Raw genomic sequence first — 21,605 nt, 5'->3', positions numbered from 1 at the left:
TCTGTCTGCAGGACAGTCTCCAGACCCCTGCAACAACAGCACTGTCCTTCACCAGTGGACAGTATTCACTCTCTGTCTGAAGGACAGTCTTAGGGCTTCTTAGTGAACAGCCAGGTTCCAGGACTTCTTCAACAAAAGGACTGTCTTTCACCAGTGGACAAATCTGGCAAAATAACATCAAAACAGACAGACAAAGTACCAGCAAAACAGCCATGTCTCCTCAGTCCTTGGCAGCTCAGGGGGCAGGTCTCAAAAGTCCAGGGCAATTCAAAGCGGCCACCAGCAATTCTCTTAGTCTCTCTCTCTCTCCATGAGGTGCTGCTTCCAAAAAGATCTTCCGCCTCTCTCTTGTCTCTCCAAATCTATGTCACCAGCTCCTCCCAGTTCAGGACTTTCTTTTCACATCAACAAGTCCATCCCACAGGTGGGATTAACCAGCTCTGGGTTTTAACACAATCAGTTTGAAAACCAAACCAATACAGGGGAATCTTTAATTGCCATTAGGGCCAGAGTGGAATGAAAAGGAAGAGCTTTTTTAAACTTTTAAAAATCTTAAAACTTCTGTTCACACCTTCCAATAGCAAATAACCTATACCTATCTTAACTTCTTACCCATGCTCCTTCCTTTGCTACATGCTTAAACTTTCTTGCTTTTCATAATGCCTACTCATCCTTCTGTTGGACTTTGATTAAACCCCTGTAAAACCACTCATACTTCATTTCTTTTTTTTCTAATCTGACCTGACACTTCTCCTACACTCTTTGACTTGCATTTACCATCATATAACCTAAACAAGACAATATTTGCCTCTCTCTCTCTCTCTGTCTCTCTCTCTCTCTGTCTCTGTCTCTCTCTCTCTGTCTCTCTGTCTCTCTCTCTCTCTGTCTCTCTCTCTGTGTCTCTTTCTCTCTCTGTCTCTCTCTGTCTCTGTCTCTCTCTGTCTCTGTCTCTCTCTGTCTCTCTCTCTCTCTGTCTCTGTCTCTCTCTCTCTCTCTCTGTCTCTCTCTCTGTCTCTCTCTCTCTCTTTCTCTCTCTCTCTCTGTCTCTCTCTCACCTTCATTTAGCAGCAGGGGAAGGGGGGAGGAGGGAAAGAGATAACAGCATTCCAAAGAAATATCCAGCAGTCCAGCTGCAGTTTAAACCTTACTCATTCACACTCAATCCACTCGTTTCCATCCACACTTACATAAAAGGGCCCACACAGACAAATGTCACTGCCTGAACTTGTGATGGACCGGTCTGCACACGACCCAAGATCCCTGGGGTTAAGGAACGTCTCTCAACAGCTGTCCCCTAGGAATTTTGGGAAGCGGCCCTCCTGGTCCCCACCCCAGTCCAGACAGGGCAAAAGAAAAGACACAAAAATTACACAAGAAATCCCATTAGCTCGTCCCGCTGAAGGCTGTGAGGGTGAGCAGACAGCTACATTCCCTCACCCAATAGAGTACTCACCAACCACACTCGGATCCAATCCCCCTCCCCAACAGGACTCACAAGCCACTGCCACAAGACCTCACGACACTCTCTGGGAGTTGTCCCTCAGGCACTCAAGTCGGCTCAAAATCGTTGTTACCCTTGAGACTTGGCGTCCACGGTACCAGCTGCCTTCCAGAGGACTTCTTTCCTCCTCATCGAGTCAAACAGGGTGATCGGCCTGTGACACTTGGAGGGGAGAAAAGAAAAAAAGAAAAAAGTAAAACAGGATGCTCAGGCAGAGTTAAAAAATAGGTTTAATCCACAACACCCAGCTGCCTTAGGTAGCGAAAATCAGAGGGGCTGAAACAAAAGTGATTTCGGGGCACCTCCTGTCTGACTCCTGATACCTAGACCACACCGAGGGATGGGTGGCTTGGTCACAGAGAAAACAGCCAAAGGCTGGTCCCATCTGGGGTGCCAGTGAAATGGACAGGTAGAGAGAAAAATTACCCCAAGCCATGCCAATTGTTCTGTGCATCAGTTTATTGAGCTGGCCAGCAATAGTCTCCCAAGGAAACCTTAGGAGAGCTGCCCCGACCATAGGGAAAAGGGAAATATTTAAAGTCAAAAACCACCAAAAATAGGTGTGGGAAGCAAAGTTAGTCTTGTGGGAAGTAAAGTTAGTCTGACAATGGTAGATAAGCACATCCATTGTAGCCAGGTCTTGGTCTGGACAGTTGTATAGTCCTTGCCCTGATTTATTGTGAGACCCAGATGTCCAGGATCATTCTGACATCTTACCAGGAAGTATGGCCAGGTCTGTTTCTCACAAGAGAGGGGCTCCTGGCTAAGCACGTACGAGTTCAGGAAGAATTCAGTAATTTCCAAACTTGTTACATACAGGGGCTTAGTATATGAGGCCATGGGCATTTCAAAATAAAATTGGCATTGTGAAACTGTGAATTTATATTATGTAGAGCCTACTTTTCTTTTAAAATAGAGAATAAATTCAACATGTAATTTTCAAAGCTGCGCTGCTTATCTGTGATTCCTTCTAGTTCTCTTCTAATTAAAAAATGGGCACCTATCTATAATCATCTCTTACCTTCATGGCCCTTCCATAAAAACAAAACCTAAAATAAAACTTTTGTAGCAAGCATGTGTAGTCAGGCAAAACAAATTCCCATATATGCTGTGTCCAGAAATGTATTCTTTTGAACCTTGTTGACCCTCTGTCAAGAAGTACATAGTAGTTTTTATCACTGGTGATCTGGAAGCATGGTTGGTCACAGTGTTGACCAGATTTCTCACATCTTTCAAAGTTGTTTTTCTTTCAAATGTTGTTATTGTTTAAATTGTTCTGGTTTTGTTCATTGTACACTATATCTCTTCATATGAATCTTCCCAGGTTTCTCTGATGACTCAAAAATATCCCATTACATTTATACACCATAATTTGATTAGCCATTTCTTAATTGTTGGGTACCCCCTTAGTTTCTTTGTCCAATTCTACAAAAGAGTTACTATAAATATGTGTGTCTTTTCCCTTTTTCTTTGATTGTTTTGGGGTTTAGTAGTGGTATCACTAGGTTCAAGGGTATGCACAGTTTAGTGACTTTGGGGACACAGATTCAAATTACTTTACAGAATGGATATGCTGAGGTTTAGGGGTGCTTGACCCCAAAATAGCAACATGCAGATTCTGCCTCGAATGAATCTAACTCAAGCCTTTTTTTAGTCAAAGACAAGGTTTATTAGATTACCAATCAGGGTGGGCATGATTCTAAAAGTCCACCACATTGGCTAGACTCCTAAGGAATCTAGGCCACTTAATGAGGGTAAGATGTGTCTTATATACAGAAAAACTGTGGGAAGGATCTAGGAGTGACTGAGTACTCTGAGGTGACTAGGAGGTAACAGAGAAGGACTGGGTACCCTAAACAAACATCAGGGACCTGGACCACATGGCCAAGGAAGAATGAGGTCTAGATAGGATCAAGGGTGGGAAATAGCTGGGCTATCTGGAGGTAATAGACAATGAAGGGCTAGGTTTGGTTAAGGGTAACAGAGAATTGGGAGATTGGGTGTAGGCCACAATGAAAGGCTAGTTGAGGGATGGGTTGATACCTCAGTTGAACACAGAGATTTGACTGTGTGGGAAAATTCAAGGAGAGTTCAGGGGAAAATTCAAAGTGGGGGAGAGGAGGGTTTCCAGGGCCCATACCCTTTCAGATAGATCAATTCATAGGTCAGCCAACAATCCATTAATGTACCTGTTTTCCCACAGCCCCTCCAACACCTGTCTTTTGTTGTTGTTGTTATCTTTGCCAATCTGTTGGGTGTGAGGTGGCACCTCAGGATCACTTTAATGGACATTTCTCTAATTATGAATGACAGGTCTCTCTCCCCTTTACCACAAAGGAATGTGTACTCCCCGGGCCAAGATGCCTAGCTGTTCAAAACAACTTAATCTAAGTGACCCTTAGGTAATTCTGAAGTTTATGTCCTTCCTCAGTGTTTTATGAGAGGATGTTTAAATACAGACATTAGGGAAAAATCTGGATCTAACAGACATTCTGACCTCTACCAGATGTTAGGTTTTTTTCCTGTTTCTCAATGTAAATAAAAGAGACATTGGTCATTTTAAGAGTTGGGAATCAGTTCTTTAATAAGAAATGCCCTCTATTTTGCTCAGTTATTTCTTTAATAAAAACATTTGAGCAAATTTTGCCTGAAGAAAAGTGGTTTTATTAAAGACAATTCTTGGAGGTTCTACAAAGATCTCTAATGCCAACCGGTTTTATGCTCTAGGGGACAAGATGATCAACTTACCTGAATACCCAGAGGTCTCTTGGAAAGTAAGAAGATGCATTTTCTAAGTTTCTCTACCGCAGATAGGCAAACAGATGACCTGCCTTTTGAGTGACATGTACCTGAATCAGGGGATCAAATTTTGCCTTAAGTAATTGCTTGATGTTTTCGGTTAATTGAGCCTTGGACCAAGTCCTAAGGGCCATATAGCTTATCCTGCCCCTCTTCCCTAGCCCCCATCCTTTTGCCTTGTCTTGGGCCTATACCCTACATAACAATAGGCTGCCAGGTCTGAGATTAACTCAGAATATTGTGACTTTGTCAGCCAGGACTAAGACTGAAGCAGGATGAAAATCTCTAAAGAGGAAAACGACTTATGACCTCATGAATGTTGTTCAGTCTTGGCGAATTCTTTGTAACCCTATTTTGGCAAAGATACTGGAGTGGTTTGCCATTTCCTTTTCCAGTTCATTTAACAAATGAGGTTGCTGAGGTCTACAGGGTTAAGTGCCTTGCCTCGGGTTATAGTTAGTATATATCTGAGGCTGAATTTGAACTCAGATCTTCCTGACTTCAGGCCCAGTACTCTATCTACTTCACCACTTAGCTGTCCTAAAGTTTCAGGTAACTGGAAACTAAAAGAATTCCAAGAAATCCTTTAGTCACAGTAGTCTCCTTCAAATGAGACAATTTAATCAGGGCCCATTTGCAAGAAAAAAATGATATTTCAGCAGTCTAAGATCATATAGTGGGTACATATGCCCAGCTCAGATGACTTTAACTATCACAAACTTGCAGGTCTTTAAACATATTTCATTTTCTATCTGATAAGATCCTAAATTACAGTTCCCCCAAATGGGGCTTTTGCTCTGGATGAAATTATTCACCTTAAAAGAATACTAGAGTCAGAATCTAAATGACATTATTCAGCTGTGTAAATAAGCTCTAGATCCCCTTAGGGGACATCTCCTATTTGTAGGCAGAAGCTTCTATAAGTACTTCTGAGTTCTTGGCCAAGAACCACCAAATTCACAGGAAAAAACTAGAAGTGCATGTTCAGAAATGCTAGGGTGAAACTGCATTCTCCCCAAACTGCAGTATGACTTTTAACCCTCCCAAGGTAATTGAAGGGGGCAGCTGTCCCAAAATAAAGGCATTTCCTGCAGCCACATGAAAATGAAGGCTTTTCAACAAAGATAGAGGAAAAAAAACCACTAGAGTCCAAACTGCAAGGGAAAAGAGGAAGTCTCAAGACCTGTCCTGGATTTCAGGAAAGGAATGTGTAGGGATATTGGCCTCCAAGTGTGTTTTGCTATCTTTAAAACTGCTATGTTCGGTGTGCTGAATTTAGTGTGAAAATTATTAAAAGTGCCTTAAGTTTAGCTGTGGGAAACTTTAGAAAAAATAAGACTTTTCAATAAGCAGTTATATAGGGGTGGGGTGATCTAAACAGAATTAGCGGTTCTTTCTTTTTTTTTTGGAGGGGGAAGGCGAGGTAATATGAGGTATGAGTATCACTGCTGATGTAGCTTGTTGGATCATTGAGTTTCCTAAGGCTGTGGTAGAATACAGTCCCAGTGGTACAGAGAGTGGGAAAACACCAACACCACAGCCTGGAACAAACTTTGTAAGGCCTCTCTGTATAAAGACAGGACTCGAAGGTCTAACACTTCTGGACTGTGAGATGCTTTGGCCAGATGAGGTCCCTGTTTCTGTGCCTTACTAGTATTATATGCCAAATGCATGCCCCCTTTTCTTCCCTACCGTCTAGTGACTCATATGTATATTTGGGAGGGTATGCCGCTATCTAGGGGAAAATACTTTGTAACTGTTATTCTTGTCATGCCATCAGTTTAGATCTTTGATAAAGAATTGAGTCTACTGGCTAATTGTTAAGGGAAAGGACACCAGTGGGTGCTAGGTTAGAAGGATGGCCATCTAGAAGGTTATCCCCAGAGTCCTAAAAATAATGCCAATTTACCAGGGCCAGTGTAAATTGGAGGAATGAAATCAGAGGGGCTGCTACAATTGTAGCTGGCCTAAAGTTAGGAAGACCTAAATTCAAATTTAGCCCAAAACACTTATTGGTGATTTGACCCTGGGCAAGTTACTTAATCTATTTGCCTCTGTTTCTTCATCTGTAAAATGGGGATCATTATAGCACCTACCTCCCAGGGTTGTTGTGAGGGTCAGATGAGATAATAATCATGAATTATTGTAAATTACAATACATTGTGAAATATTATAACTTTACAATTGTAATTAATTTCAAGGTGCTTAACTCTATTGAAGATGTTACCCATAAAGAGGGTTAGAGTTGCTCTGGAGACCCCAAAATACCAACACTCCAGGTCCTGCTGAATGAATTCGACCCAAGTCTCTCAGCCAAAGAAAAGTAAAATTTATTAAAAGTTCACTTGTATTAGACTCTCACTATTCTACGGCACTCTGGCTATTCTATGGCACTCTCACCTACATGGAGACAAAATGGGGTCTTATATATAGAAGGTTGTGGGAGTAATCTAGGGGTGGTCTAGAGGAGGAGTTTGGGGAGGGTCTTCAGGAGGAGTTAATGAGGTCAATGACTGATTAAGGGTGGGAAGTCTACAGAAGAATGCCAAACAGAGGTTTGGGCCCACAATGTAAGGTTTATTGCCTCATGCAAATGCCTCTTCAAATGAGACAATTTAATCAGAGTTCAAGAGTTCCCCAGAGCCTGTACCTCAAGGACTCAAGGAGAGCTCCCAGAGTCCATACCTCATCACTATGACCTTGGGCACATAGTTTTTGTTGTTCAGTCATTTCAATCATGTCCAACTCTTCTTGACCCCATTTGGGGTTTTCTTGGCAGAGATTCTGAATTGGTTTGCCATTTCCTTCTCCAGCTCATTTGACAGATAAGGAAACGGAGGCAGACAGGGTTAAGTAACTTGCCCAGGATCACACAGCTAGTAAGTGTCTGAGGTCAGATTTGAACTCAGGAAGATGAGTCTTTCTGAGTCCAGGCCTGGCATTCTACTCACTGGGACACCTAGTACATAGTAGGTATTTAATAAATGTCTTTTAACTGATTGGTGATGTCATTATTTCTCAGTTGCTTTGAATGCTCCAAAGGCATGGTGCCTGAGGGCTAGATAAGCCATGAGGCTGGGCCAAGGTATGGTATTTGCTAAGGTGCTATATGTTAGTTATTATTATTACTATTACAATCGTAATTTTGAATGTATGTATAGAAGAGGTTAGATTGAAAAAATCATATACCCTAGAATATGGCCTAAACTGGATGATATTAATTTGTCATTGTGTTTTTCCCCTCTCTCTACTCACTTTATACATTAAGAGAATCTTGTGTGTTTGTGTTTCTGCAAAGATGAAGGCTCTTATCATTAATATAAAATAATCACATAAAGAATGCCATCAGGCCCAGTACAAAAATGCTAATTCTCCTTAATAAATGTTGTCTTAATCTTAATTACATTGTATGGAATGCTGGAGAATATTTTTGTGGCCATATTCATTTCTGTTGAAAAAGTAGTTTTTAGGTAAAACTTGAAAATAAGCATAATTGTGAGACAATTATTCAACTGCAAAATAAAGATGTGCTTTAATAATTGAAAGCTACGTCCTCTTTGGAAGGTACCCATTCTCAAGTTATGAAGAATTGCTTATACAACATATTAATAATTAATTTGGTGATGACTTGTTCTGTACAGACTATTAATCAATTGTGCTTCCTGTTAAAATGTCAGTATCTCAACCGATTATAAATCCCTCCCTGCTTTTCCTATTTATTACTGTTATGCTTCTGAGACTGTGCTCAGTTGTGGACAGTTTTGAAAAGCTATTTCAACTCAAATAGCCCAAGTATACAAAAGTTGCCCGGAGAGAGTCTTATTCTAGCTTTTTTACATTATTAAGAGTTTCAATTTGGCCATGATAGATGTCACCCTTTGGAAATATTTTGTACAAAAACACCATGTGACCACTAGATTATGCTTATTGCTATGATTTTAGTGGGACTCTATGGACATATCTGTAATGTGGAAAATATATTAAATTCTGAACAGCATGCAACTGGTTATCAAATGAGAACAGCTATTGGTTATCTCTATATGAGAGGAACTCTACAGAAACAACTCTGTTGTGGTACTATATTGTGATAATAAATATGGTAAACATTGCCAAAGTCTACAGTGGTGACTCCTGCCTGCATTTTGAATTTTACTTAGTTTCCACTTCACTCTCATTGGAGGTACACCAATTCCATTGTAAGAACAAGAAAGGATAAGTGGACAGCCCAGATATTCCTCTGGTATTATCATAATGTCTGGAGAAATCAAGGAATCCTTTTTTTTTTTTTAAAGCAATCAGGGTTAAGTAACTTGCTCAAGGTTACACGGCCAGTTATTTCTGGGTGTGGTGCTGAGTATCTGAGCCCAGATTTGATCCAGGTCATCCCGACACTGGAGCTGGTGCTCTTACTCTCTGAGCCACCTGGCCGCCCCTAAGCAATTGGGGTTAAGTAACTTGCTCAAGGTTACACGGCCAGGTGTTTCTGGGTGGGTGCTAAGTGTCTGAGCCCGGGATTTGATCTCCAGGTCTTCTCAACACTGGAGTCGGTGCTCTTACTCGCTGTGCTACCTAAGGAATCCTTCTTTGGACTAAACTTCCCTCTTTCTTTCAACTGATTCTCATGTAATATAGTCATAAGAGCCCATCAGATTCATTTTCCCGAGTTGTTCTGATGAGCCCTCTGTGCTGTGGGGAAGACACACATAGGAGTCACACAGTATGGGCAGAGATGGATAGGTTATGATTACATTGTTGAAAACACCTGAATCAATGAGTTCACTGATTCATTTCAGTTCTTGCTGTTGAGTTGTTTTCAGTCATATCCAACTCTTCATAATACTATCTGGGAGTCATGAAGATACTGGAGTGGTTTACCATTTCCTTCTCCAGCTCATTTTACAGATGAAGGAACTGAGGCAAACAGGGTTAAATGACCTACCCAGGGTCACACAGTTATGTAAGTGTCTAAGGCCAGACTTGAACTCATTAAGATGAGTCTTCCTGACTCCTGGCCCAGCACTCTATCCACTGTGCCATCTAGCTGCCCATTGAGTATTTGTTACTAATATGGTCAGTGAAGGCAAATTAGACCATCTTTTGTCATCAGTTTTTACCTAGACTTTAATTAGCAAATGCCTCAGACAAAAACAGCATTGCCTCAGACAAACTGAGACCTGGGAAAGACCTTAACTTAAAAAGGTCAGTCTCACATTGAATCCAGGGACGTCAATCTTGATCTATGTCTTGCCACTGGACTTTGTTGACTATGCAGGAGAAAATGAGGCTGATTACTCTGCACAGCTCTGCCTCACTTAAATCCAATTCACTTGCAAGTCAGGACAACCCTCCTGATGTCATTGGTCCTCTTTGAGAATGAAGGGCTATACCACCACCACCACCACCAACTAACATGTTAGATTATGCTTATAATTATCCTAATGCTGAAATATCCCTCCTTTCCTGATATAAATCCAACTTTGCATAGGGAATAATCTTTAAATATGTTGTAAATTCTTCGCTAAGATTGCTTCCAGTATTTTTGAACTAATATTCCTCAGTGATCTTGGTCTGTGGTTTTTCTTCTCTGCTTCACCTGCCCCTGGTTTGGTTATGAGGACCATACATAAAGACTTTTGATAAGATGACTTCTACCTTACTTACACAAGTTATTTATTTATTATAGAGTTTCTTCTTCTTTGATTGTGTGATAGAGTTTACTTGTGAGTCCATCTGGGACTGAACTTTTTTTCCTTCTGGAGTTCACTTTATTACTTGCTCAATTTTTGTTGCTGAGATTGGATTAAATTCTTTTTCCTTGTTCTATAAGTCTGGATATTTCATACTTTTGTAAATATTCATCCATTTCCTTTAAACTTTTTGGCACATAATTAGGCATAAGAATAGCTAATAATTTCTGTTATTTCCTCTTCATCAGTTCTGTTTCCTTTTTTTTTTTGTTTTTGATTTTAGTAAATGTTTTCCTCTCTTTTAAAAAATGCAGCAAATTAGCAGATGGTATACTTTTTTTTTTAAAAAGGGCACTTCTCAGTTTAAGTTATCATCTCAATAGTTTTATTTATCTCTTCTTTAATTTTTAGAATTGATGTTTTGGGGTCTTTGAAGGTTTTAACTGGTTGATTTCTAGTTTTTTTTTTCATTGCATGTTCAATTTGTTGATCTGTTCTTTCTTTGTATGGTTGATAAAAGCATTTAAAGCAGAGTTTTTTTAACCTGGGATCTATGAACTTGTTTTTAAAACCATATTTATTTTAGGCACTTAAAAACATTATTCTTCGAAAGGGACCATAGACTTTACCAGACTGCCAGACAAAGATTAAGACCTTTTAAACATATGAATCTTTCCCTAAAACCTGCTTCAGGTGCATCCTAAAAGTTTTGGCATATTATCTCTATTTCTTCCTTTTTAAATAAAATTACTTATTATTTCTAAGATTTGCTCTTTAACCTTAAGTATGAATTCTTTTCTCAAATGACCTTTATTAGTTATAATTTTTATTGTATTATAATCTGTAAAATATGTTTCCTTTACTTTTTTTTGCCTGTTCATTTTTTATGAGTTCTTTATCTCTTAATAACCAGCTTTTATAAAGGAATTACTTTTTTTTTTTTTGGTAGGGTGAAGGGCAGGGCAATTGGGGTTAAGTGACTTGCCCAAGGTCAAACAGCTAGTGAATGTTAAGTGTCTGAGGCCAGATTTGAACTCAGGTCCTCTTGACTCCAGGATCAGTGATCTGTGCCACTTAGCCGACCCTATAAAGGAATTACTGAAGCTGATAAATATACACATACCTTAAAATTCCCACTTAGTGATTGCTAGAGGCTTAAGTTTTCTAAACTTCTATTCAAGTCCTCAGCTTCTTCCTTGTTTAACGTTTTTGCTAGATTCATGTAGGTCCAAAATAGATACATTTAAGTACTCAATAATTACTCTTTGAGCAAAACTCAATAATTACCTCTAAGCATAATGTAGTTTCCATGCTTATTTATTTTAACCATCTCCATTTTTATCATTGCCTTATCAGATAACTGTTTCAAGAAATTCCAATTGCTTCCTTGGTGAAAAATAATCAAGCTGTCAAGGGCTGAGCAGAAAGACAAGAAAAAGTAGATTCATAGAACCATAGACCACTATAATCACAAAATTGGAAGGAATCTTGGGCAATCTGGAACAGTCTTTGCATAAATTATGAATTTTTCCTACAAAACCCCCAAAAGCATTCACCCAGCTTCCTCCTGAACATTTCCAAGTGATAGGAAACTCGTTCCATACTGAGGCAGCCTATTCCTTTTCCAGGAAGCTCTAAATGTTGTTATATTCTCCCTTATATTGGACTAAAATCTATTGCTCCATAATTTCTCCCTGCTGGTCTGTGGAGGATCAGGATTCTAGGCCTGTTAGGAGCTTAGCATTAGTGCAAAGGACTCTTGGAAATCCTAAAGGATTCTGGGAAATCCCCCTGCTTCTAGGATAGAGGTTCTCAAACTTGTTTGTATTATGGACCTTTTTGGAAGTCTGGTGAATGAACTTCTTCTCATAATAATTTATATTTTACCTAGATTTGTAATTGAAAAGAAAGGCTAAATTTCAGTTACAGATTAGCAAAAATAAAAGATGTGATTTTTTTGTCTTATCCAAGTTGACCAACCCTTTGAAATATACCTACAGGGTCCATGGATCTTGTAGGGATTAAGAACCCCTGCTCTAGGCAGAGCAATGACAAGGTTGTGCAACTTGCTTATGTAATTTTCCAGTCTACATCTTTTTCGGGAGGCCCACACAGAACTTGCTAAGCCTCATTGGTATACCATTAAATGTACCCATTGATTTTCTGAGCAGTTCTAAGGGTTCATTGATCTCTCAAACCCTTCTATTCTCTGTCTTCCTTCCTTGTACCTCCCTTATTTGGTTCTGCATCTCCCATCCTTTAATTTTGTTCCCTCAGGATTTTTAAAATGTAATTTTACTATCTCTTGCCATTACCAAGTATTTTCTCTCATTTTCCATCTCCCCCCACCCCCACCCAATTGGGTAATTAAGAAAAAAGGAAAAGAAAACTCTCCTAACAAATATGCATAGTCAAGCAAAACAAATTCCAAAATTGGGCCAGCCCACAAGCTTGTATCTCATTGTGCTTACTAAATCTATCATTTTACTGGCAGGAGGTGAGTAGCATGCTTCGTCTTCAGTCCTTTGGCATCATGGTTTATCACTGAATTTATCAGTCCTACGTTTTAAAGTAATTTTTCTTTATAATATTGTTGTCATTGTATAAATGGTTCTCTTACTTCTGCTCACTTCATTTTGCTTCTGTTCAGAGGTCTTCCCAATCTCCTTTGAAATTACCCATTTTGTCATTTCTTATTGACACAATAATATACCATACTTTAATTTGTTACACCAATATTTTTAAAAGTTTCAATTTGATTCCAATGACATAATGGATAGAAAGCTGGCCTTGAAGTCAGGAAGTCCTGGCTTTAAACCCTACCTCTGACACATACTGGCTATATGATCAAATCACTTAACCTCTCATGGTCCTAGGACAACTCTCTAAAACTGTGAGCTGTAGAGCAGGTATCAATTTGTATTGGTAAAAGGAGTTTACTCACCAGGGAACCCCCTATTCCAATGAAATCCCAAATCCAGTCCCTATCACTATCTAAATTATGGTAATAGATTCTTGCTATCCAGAACCACATGGAACTCTGCAGTCTCCAATGTATGGTCATATCTGTTAGTAAAGGAAATAAGCCTTATCCTATGCTGTAAGCAGAGCACAGTTCTGGTGCCATTGAACTTGGATGTTACAGTTGGTCAGATCTTCAACATGCAGGTGTGAGGAAATCTTCCTTCACCAAGCCTCATTCAGTAATCTAACTGAAAGATCTTTACTCTCAGATGAAGAAACATGGTGGATGATTAAACTGCCTTCATTAGAGAGGACATATGCCAGGACAAAGCTACACAGTTTAACTAACACATTATAATTTTTACTGTATTGTGGTCTGTAAAACATGTATTTTACATGTCTGCTTTTCTGCAATTTTTATGAGTTCTTTATGTTGATAGCTGAGAAATATGTAAATTTCTTATGATTCCCATTCAGTTAATTGCCAGAGCTTTATCACAGGCAGGTGAGTGATTATTATTCCCTCCCCCTCAACCTCTCCCCATTTAAATTCCCCCCATTTAAAGCTGCATCGCTCTATATAAGCAAGCAACACTTGTTTGAAGGGTGGGTCTTCTTCCTGACCCCTTAATCTTCCTGGTGGTTGTGGCTAAACTAGCTTGTGGAAACATTTCCTGATCTGCATATTTCTGACTTGAAGGAATTTCGTTTCCTGTCATTGACCAAGGCAGCTTCTGAGTGGTACTGACTGAGGCTGATTCCTTTGTTTTTGACATGTTCTGGTTCTGTTAACCTGTAAGAAAGCAACAAGCTTCCCTTAGACATGGATCTATTGTTTGAATTTTGTCTGAAAAACTTTGAAGTTGTTTTTTTTCTCCTTCAAGGTCCTGGTTGCCAGCTTTGTTTGTTCAGTGATTTGTAAGGCAGATGTAGGAAATGGATTGTGGAGTCCTGATCATTGTCTCCATCAGATTCTAAGTCTCAGCTCTCTCCCCAAGAAAACTTGGTGTTCTTTTTTGTGTGTTGCATTTCTTTTGTGTGCTGTGACATATTTCCTAAGTTTGATTTCTGTGTGTACTCTTCCTAAAACAGAATGGTTTGGGTTGTTTGTTGGTTTTTTTTTTGTCTGTTCTTACAAAGGCTGGCATGTAAATTCCTCTATTTTAGCCACTGCTTACAGGGTTTAGGAGATTTTGGTAGAAATTGTTGGAGATGGTTACTTCTTCATAGTACCTCTTATCTGAAGTGGAGAGAGGGTGGGGGTGGGGGTAATAGAGTTTCAAAGTTCCTTCACCATCCCTCTTCCCCAACTAAGATTAGTATGGTTTATAAACATGCATTATAATCCAAGGTATTGTCAGTTTCTGCACAAGTCACAATTTTAGACATGGGATGATCCTAGAAAAAAGTTACCCTTACAAGCTATTTTTATCTTAGTCAAGATTAATCCCCTCAGAGCAGTTCTTCATTCTTTGGGCATCTATATTCCCCAAAATCAGTTTGGAGCTTTGTAAATTAGTATGATGAAAGTGCAAAATGGTGCCAGAAATCCCAAATACCTAGGGTTTTTTTGTTTATTTATTTTTAGTTTTCAACATTGTTTCATAAATTTTAAATTTTCTCCTCCTCTCTCCCCTTTCCCCTCCCCAAGACAGCATGCAATCTAATATAGGCTTTACATATACATTTCTATTAAACATATTTTCACATTAGTCATGTTTAATAGAAGAATTAGAATGAAAGGGAGGAACCATGAGAAAGAAAAACAAAACAAAAAGAAAATAGTCTGCTTCGCTCTGTATTTAGACTCCATGGTTCTTTCTCTGGATGTGGATGGCATTTTCCATCATGAGTCTTTGGAACTGTTTTAGGACCTTGCATTGCTGAGAAGGGCTAAGCCTATCAAAGTCAGTTATCTCATACTGTGGCTGTTACTATGTACAATGTTCTCCTGGCTCTGCTCATTTCACTTAGCATCAGTTCATGTAAGTTTTTCCAAGTTTTTCTGAAGCCCACCTGCTCATCATTTCTTACAGCACAATAGTATTCCATTACATTCATATGCCACAACTTGTTCAACCATTCCTTCATTGATAGACATCCCTTCAATTTCCAGTTCTTGGCCACCACAAAAAGAGCTGCTATATTTTTGTACATGTGGGTCCTTTTCCCATTTTTATGATCTCCTTGGGATATAGCCCTAGGAGTGGTATTGTTGGGTACTAGTTTTTTTTTTCAAGTAGTATCTTCCCTAATTATATGTAAAAACAATTTTTAGCATTTTTTAAAATTTTGAATGCTAAACTTTTTTCCCTTTCTCCCTCCCCTCCTTTCTTCCTAAGATGGTAAGCAATTTGATATGTTATATATGTGCAATCATGTAAAACATATGTCCATATTAGTCACAGTTGTGAAAGAAGAAACTGACCAAAAGGGGGAAAATGAAAAAAATAAAGTGAAAATAGTATGTTTCCATCTACATTCAGAGTCTATCAGTTCTTTCTCTGGATATGGATAGCACCAAATACCTAGTTTTTAAGATTCCCTGGTATTAGCTCCTGAAGGAAAAGAAATTTTAAAAAACTGTTGGTTAGTCCGGTCTCCAGGACTATCCTGATGTCACACACACATACTGTCTCCCATTCCAGCTCCTTTGTACCCCCAAGTAAACCCCCCCAAAAAAAGAAAACCAGCCTGATGCCCAACGATCTCATTGATCTGAGTGCCAGCTCCTGAGCCCCACCCCCTTGTTCTCAGTCTTCCTCTGGTCTCCACTCTTCTCCTTTCTCCCTATGGCAGAGGCTCCCTTGGCAAGAACCTCTGGCTTAGCTGTTGGCTCAGCAGCCTGATGTTTCCTATTCCTCTCTTTCATTTCCCCATCTGATGCAGGGAAAGCCATCCCTGCCAGCTCAGCTGCCTTAGATCCCATCTCTGCTCTTCCTTGCTGCCACTGGGGCCAGATCTTGCAAGCTCCTCTCAGACAATATCTTGGCCAAGGTACCGAAGGAAAAGTCTTGGTTCTTGTCTATGCCTGCAGGGAATCCAGGCAACCTTAATATCCTTTTACATGTATTTCCTAAGATCCTGTTCAAGTGCACACAGCACTGGACCTGGAATCTTGGTTCAAATCTGACCTTGTATGATTAGCTAGCTGTGTGACCCTAGGCAAATCACTGTCTGCCTCAGTTTCCTGTAAAGTTTTCTGTAAAGTGGGGGGTAGGATAATAATAGTTCCTACCCTCACAGAGTTGTGAGGATCAAATGAGATATTTGTAAAGTATATCATAAACCTTAAAGCATTATATAAATGCTAGCTATTATTATTATTGTCATTCAGAAATACCCATGTAGGGGCAGCCAGGTAGCACATCGAGTAAGAGCACTGGCTCCAGTGTCGAGATGACCTGGGGATCAAATCCGGGCTCAGATACTTAGCACCACACCCAGAAAAAACTGGCCATGTAACCTTGAGCAAGTTACTTAACCCTGATTGCTTTAAAAAAAAATTTTTTTAAAAGAAATACCCATGTGTAGAAGTTTAAAAAGGAATTAAAAATTACTATTTAAGCATATACCCCCTCCTTATTGTCTCCTGGGCAGAATTTAACTAATATCTCCCACTCTTTACTTCCCCTGAAGTCCCCCAAATCCTCATTTATGGAGGCTAGAGCAAGATCCAGGAACTGGTCAGGAACTTACTCAGGTATGAGAAAGTTCATTGAATAGCATGGTAGTGAGCACTGAATGCCATAGGCTTATGGTGAAAAGGCTGGTTGGATAAAAGTAAATTCTTGCAAACAAAAGGACTTCATAGACCTGTTGTATTCAGTCTTTGTGTGCCACTCAGGCATAGATGAACTGTTAGAGAAAGCCTCTGGGCCTCTGGGTTGAACCTTTATCCAGACTGTGCCTCAAAATTAGAGATCAGGTTCAAGACCTGTGGAATGGCAAAATAAATCTCTTCCTGAACTGGTGAACTAATCACTTCATGTCCAATCTCAAACACCAGAAAGGATTCTGGAAAAAAAAAAAATCCAATGGCTTTGAAGATTCAGAACCTCCAGTGAACTCAGCATGCCCAAAAGGGAGGGATGTCTTGACCAGGCCAAACAGGTAGGTGAAGGGCTGGTGGTAGAGGGATGGCCTGTCTAAACTCCACCCTCATAGCCCAGTGTTCCCTGCACTCAGCTGTCCCAGTGGCTCAGAAACAAATGTTGCCCAATACTTGCCATAACTATAAATAGTCCAGACCCTGGAAAAGTCAGTGCTATATTTTGCTGCCAAAGAAAAACACGAATTCTTGCTAGGATAGCCTGAGGAAGCATGATATCATTTCTCCTTATTCCATTATTTTAGTAGCCTCTTTTATCCCTAGACAGCAGCAATAACCTTTAGTCCACAGAACCCTAGATAACAAGAAAGTTTAATTTTTGCTAAATAATAGAACTGCTCACTCCATGGTCCAGTGGTATTACTTTTCTGATGTCCCTCTGTTTGGGAAACCCACAGCTACTCCTGGTATTGCCAGTTAGGCAATTTGACCCTCTTACCCAGCCTTCACCATTTTTAGCTGGGTCTCTTTCTGACCTTTTTTTTTTTTTAAAGCAATTGGGGTTAAGTAACTTGCTCAAGGTTTCTGGGTGGGTGTTAAATATCAGAGCCTGGATTTGATCCCAGGTCATTCCGACTCTGGGGCCTGTGCTCTTACTTGCTGTGCTACCTGGCTGCCCCCTGACCTTCTTTTAAAGCCCTTTCTCACCCATTAATATCCTGGGATAGGCTCTCCCACATCAACCAAGTGGTAATCTACTTCCGCCTGCATGGAGAATTGGGGGGAGGCTGTCCTTCAGACAAAGTCAACAACACCAGATCTGATTTTTCCCCAAAGCAAAGGCGTTTCATGAAGCATAAGACAAGTGGGAATAAAATATTTCCCTTTTAAAAATGTTGTGCGGGATGGGTAGGTGGCACAGTGAGTAGAGCACCGGCCCTGGAATCAGGAGGACCTGAGTTCAAATCCGACCTCAGACACTTAACACAAAACTAGCTATGTGTCCTTGGGCAAGTCACTTAACCCAATTGCCCTACCTTCCCCCCTCCAAAAAGCAAAAAAAAAAAAAATGGGGCTCACTCTGTCACAAGTATACTTGACATGGGTGGAAAAAGTGGATGCCTGTAAAGAACACATCAATCAATCAACAAATATTTATTAAGCACTTAATTTGTGCTGGGGGTGGGGGGAATACAAAAACAAAAATGAAACAGTCTCTGCCTTTGAGGGAGATTCCATTCTATTGAGGCAGATAATAAATATGTATTAAAATATGTACATCACAAATATGAAGTTAATGTATATAAATATATGCAAAATAGCTAAATAAAAGGCACTTTGGAAGGGAAGGCACTAACATTGGGGGGCCAGGGAATGGCAGCAGCAGCAGCAACATGTCTAACACTTTTACTTTAAGGTTTACATCTACATACAGAAGTTAGTGCCAAAATGCCATCTTAAAGAAAGAGGGAAGTTCTTTAAAGAGAAGGGAAGGAGGGAATGTATTTTAGGCATTTCAGATAATGCAAAGGCACAGAGGTGGGATATTGTAGTGTCATGAATGAGGAACAGAAAGAAAGCCAATTTGACCAGATCCCAGAGAAAGGGAGGGGAGAGGATGTTCAACAAATCTGGAAATATTAAGTTGAGCCCAGGCTGCAAAGTGATTTTAAAACTATATAGGAGTTTATATTTTATCCTAGAGATGATAAGAAGACACTGAAATTGGTTGAGTAGAGGAGTCACATGTGGTATATAGATGAACAGCTAGGGGGCACAGTGGATAGAGTGCCAGACCTGGAGTCAGGAAGACCCAAGTTCAAATCCAGCTTCAGACACTTACTAGTTGTTTGACCCTGGGCAAGTCACTTAATCCTGTCTGCCTTGGTTTCCTCATTTATAAAATGCAATGGAAAAGGAAACAACAAAGCATTCCAGTATCTTTACCAAGAAAACCCCAGACTCAGATATGACTACAAAGACTGAACAATAACAGTGTATAGGTTAGACTAGAGTGGGGAGAGACTTGGGACAGACACCTATTTAGGAGGGTGTTATGACAAGAGCCTGAGCATGAGTAGAGAGAAGGAATCTGATACAAGAGATGTTTCGGATGTAGAAACGGCACTATCTGACAACCAACTGGACATGTGGGAGCGAAGCAGAGTCCAGGATAAGACTAAGATTACACACTGGAGGCATTGGAAGGGTGGTGGTGCCTTCCACAGAAAAAGGGAAGTTTGAAAGGGGGAAGGGGATCTAATGGGAAAGATGATGAATAAGTTCTGAGGTGCCTCTGGGTCATTCAGGTTGAAATCTCCAAAAGGCAACTGCTTATCTGGGACTGAAGCTCAGGGGAGTGGGTAGATGAGGGGCTGGATATATAGAACTAGGAGTCATCTCCATAGCGATGATAGTTATATCCTAGGCTCCATTAGACTGCAAGCTCCTTGAGGGCAGGGACTGTATTTTACCTCTTTTTTTTATCCCTAGTGCTTATAGTACAATGCCTGGCACATAGTAGGTGCTTAATAAATGCTTATTGATTGATTGATTGACTAATGAGGTTGCTAGAGTGAGAATACAGAAAGGGAAGAAAAGAGGGCCCAAGACAGAACCTCAGGAGAACCCATAGTTATGGGGTATGATGTGGGTGAAGAGCCAGGAAAGGAGACTGAAAAGGAGAGATCAGACTGGTAGGAGAAGTGTCAGGAAAACCCAGAAAGGAGAAAATACCTAGGAGGCCTATGTGGAAAGAATATACATACACACAGGGAGGAGTGCATATTTGGGTGACATGTCAAGGACTGTCCACGTGGAGAGGCACGTTTAGCACAACAGACATAGCATAGATGGATGTAGCAGGAGGTTTTACAACACATGCCCAGATACCCAAGGGGGAGGGAATTGCTTCTAGGAGAAGACATCTTGGATTCTCCTACCATGTGGCTGACAACAGCCTCTTTAAAATGGCTATGGCTACCACATCTTTAACAATTGCCAAACTGGGCACTACTTCTCTTTCCTTCCAGTTGACCAGAGAGGATGAAGATTCACTCACATGAGCACAAGCACCCTGAACTGGGTGGGGCTGGGGAGCCACCTTCACTCTTTCCCTTTTTAGCCTGTGGTTCCAAAGAAATACACACCCAACAGAAATACACCATAAGCCCTGTTGTGCATTGCCTCTGGCACCCCAATGTCCCTTGGGGCCTGCAAATGAAGAAGGTGTTCACCTAATTATCTTCTCCCTCCTTAAGTAAGACCTCATTATTCCTAACTCTACTCCCTGAAACTCCCTTATTCTACCAGTTAAAAGAAAAAAAACCCAGAAATTCCTGGTAAGGATACAGCATTTTGTCCAAGACCTCCATGTTGTCAACTGGCAGTTCAATGTACATTTCTGGCAGTCGCTAATCTACCCACTCTCCTCTCTGCTATTTCTCTCATGGCAAAATCTTTGATGGTTTTGGCCTCATGTTCTGTTGTTTTTATTTTTTCCCCCATGTTCTGTTGTTTTTAAAACAATACTCTGTCCCTATATAGTCCAGATGACATTTTCCAAGTTTTCACATATCGCTTCCTTAAGTCTATGCTCACAGCGACCCTTTGAGGAGTAGAGAAAAGAGAACACTTGCAGATTCCCAAAGAATATCAGAAAACCAGAGTTTCTACTTGCTTCCAAATGAATTCCAAAGGAAAACAGCCTAAAGTGGGGGTGGTGCAGTAAGGGGCCAAGCTCCAGAAGGCTTTCCTCCCTGCCTTCCTAACCTTCTGACCAGAAGTTTGAAGGGAAAAAAAAAAACACACCATCTGCTCATATTTGATGTAACCAAGAGAGTTGACAAGAATCTCAATCCTGTAAATGCCCCAGTCAGTAAACAGGGAAAAGGTGAAGGTGGGGGCAGTAAGCTATTAAGTTAGCTTTCTGGTAAATGGCTCAGATTTCCCACCCTGTAGGCAGCCTCCTGGAGTGAAAAAAGCCATGGATCAGAGTCAAGTGACCTGAGTTCTAATCTTACCACTATCAATAACTCATACTGTGACTTTCACAACTGTAGCTAGACTTCAGGGGATCTTAGCCTGGGGTCTGGAATTTTTAAAATATGTATATATTTTGATAGATCTTTTTCAATATAATTAGTTTCTTTTGTATTTCATTTTATGCACTTAAAAATATTCTTCTTAGAGAGGATCCAGAAACTTCATGAGATTGCCTAAAGGGTCCATGCAAGGGTGTGATGGCAAATATTTAAAATAGGCTCTCCTGGGAGGGGAAATGTATGCAAGATACACTATTATATTTAATCCTCACCATTAACATCTTCTCCATCACTTTCTTGAGTGGGAACCTGACACCTTAAGGTCATATGTGGCCCTCTAGGTCCTCAAGTGAGGCCCTTTGATGGAATCCAAACTTCATAGAACAATTTGTTCTGTAAAATTTGCATTGTCAAAAGGCTACACCTGAGGACCTAGAAGGCCACATGTAGCCTCAAGGCTGCAGGTTCCCTACTCCTGGCTTTCAACGATTAACAAAACAAATCAAGTCCTGCTTTGGAGTAGTTACTGATTTCCAAGGTATTAAAGTATTAAATTTCCA

At 40.2% G+C, this 21,605-nt stretch overlaps 1 long non-coding RNA gene across 1 annotated transcript in view; it reads right to left on the bottom strand.

Moving 5' to 3' along the window:
• LOC138152557 (uncharacterized) overlaps positions 1 to 21,605 on the bottom strand; it is a 74,926-nt gene that overhangs the window by 640 nt on the left and 52,681 nt on the right. The window contains exon 3 of the long non-coding RNA XR_011166122.1: positions 1 to 1,663. This exon is cut by the window's left edge and continues 640 nt beyond it. This is a non-coding gene — a long non-coding RNA (uncharacterized lncRNA). The remainder of the gene's footprint in view (positions 1,664 to 21,605) is intronic.

This window comes from Petaurus breviceps, unplaced genomic scaffold (genome assembly GCF_028583685.1).
Source record: "Petaurus breviceps papuanus isolate PSGF00001 unplaced genomic scaffold, PetGlider_PUasm1.0 90925, whole genome shotgun sequence".
NCBI classification, from domain to species: domain Eukaryota; kingdom Metazoa; phylum Chordata; class Mammalia; order Diprotodontia; family Petauridae; genus Petaurus; species Petaurus breviceps.
This window is presented reverse-complemented; position numbering and strand designations above follow the sequence as displayed.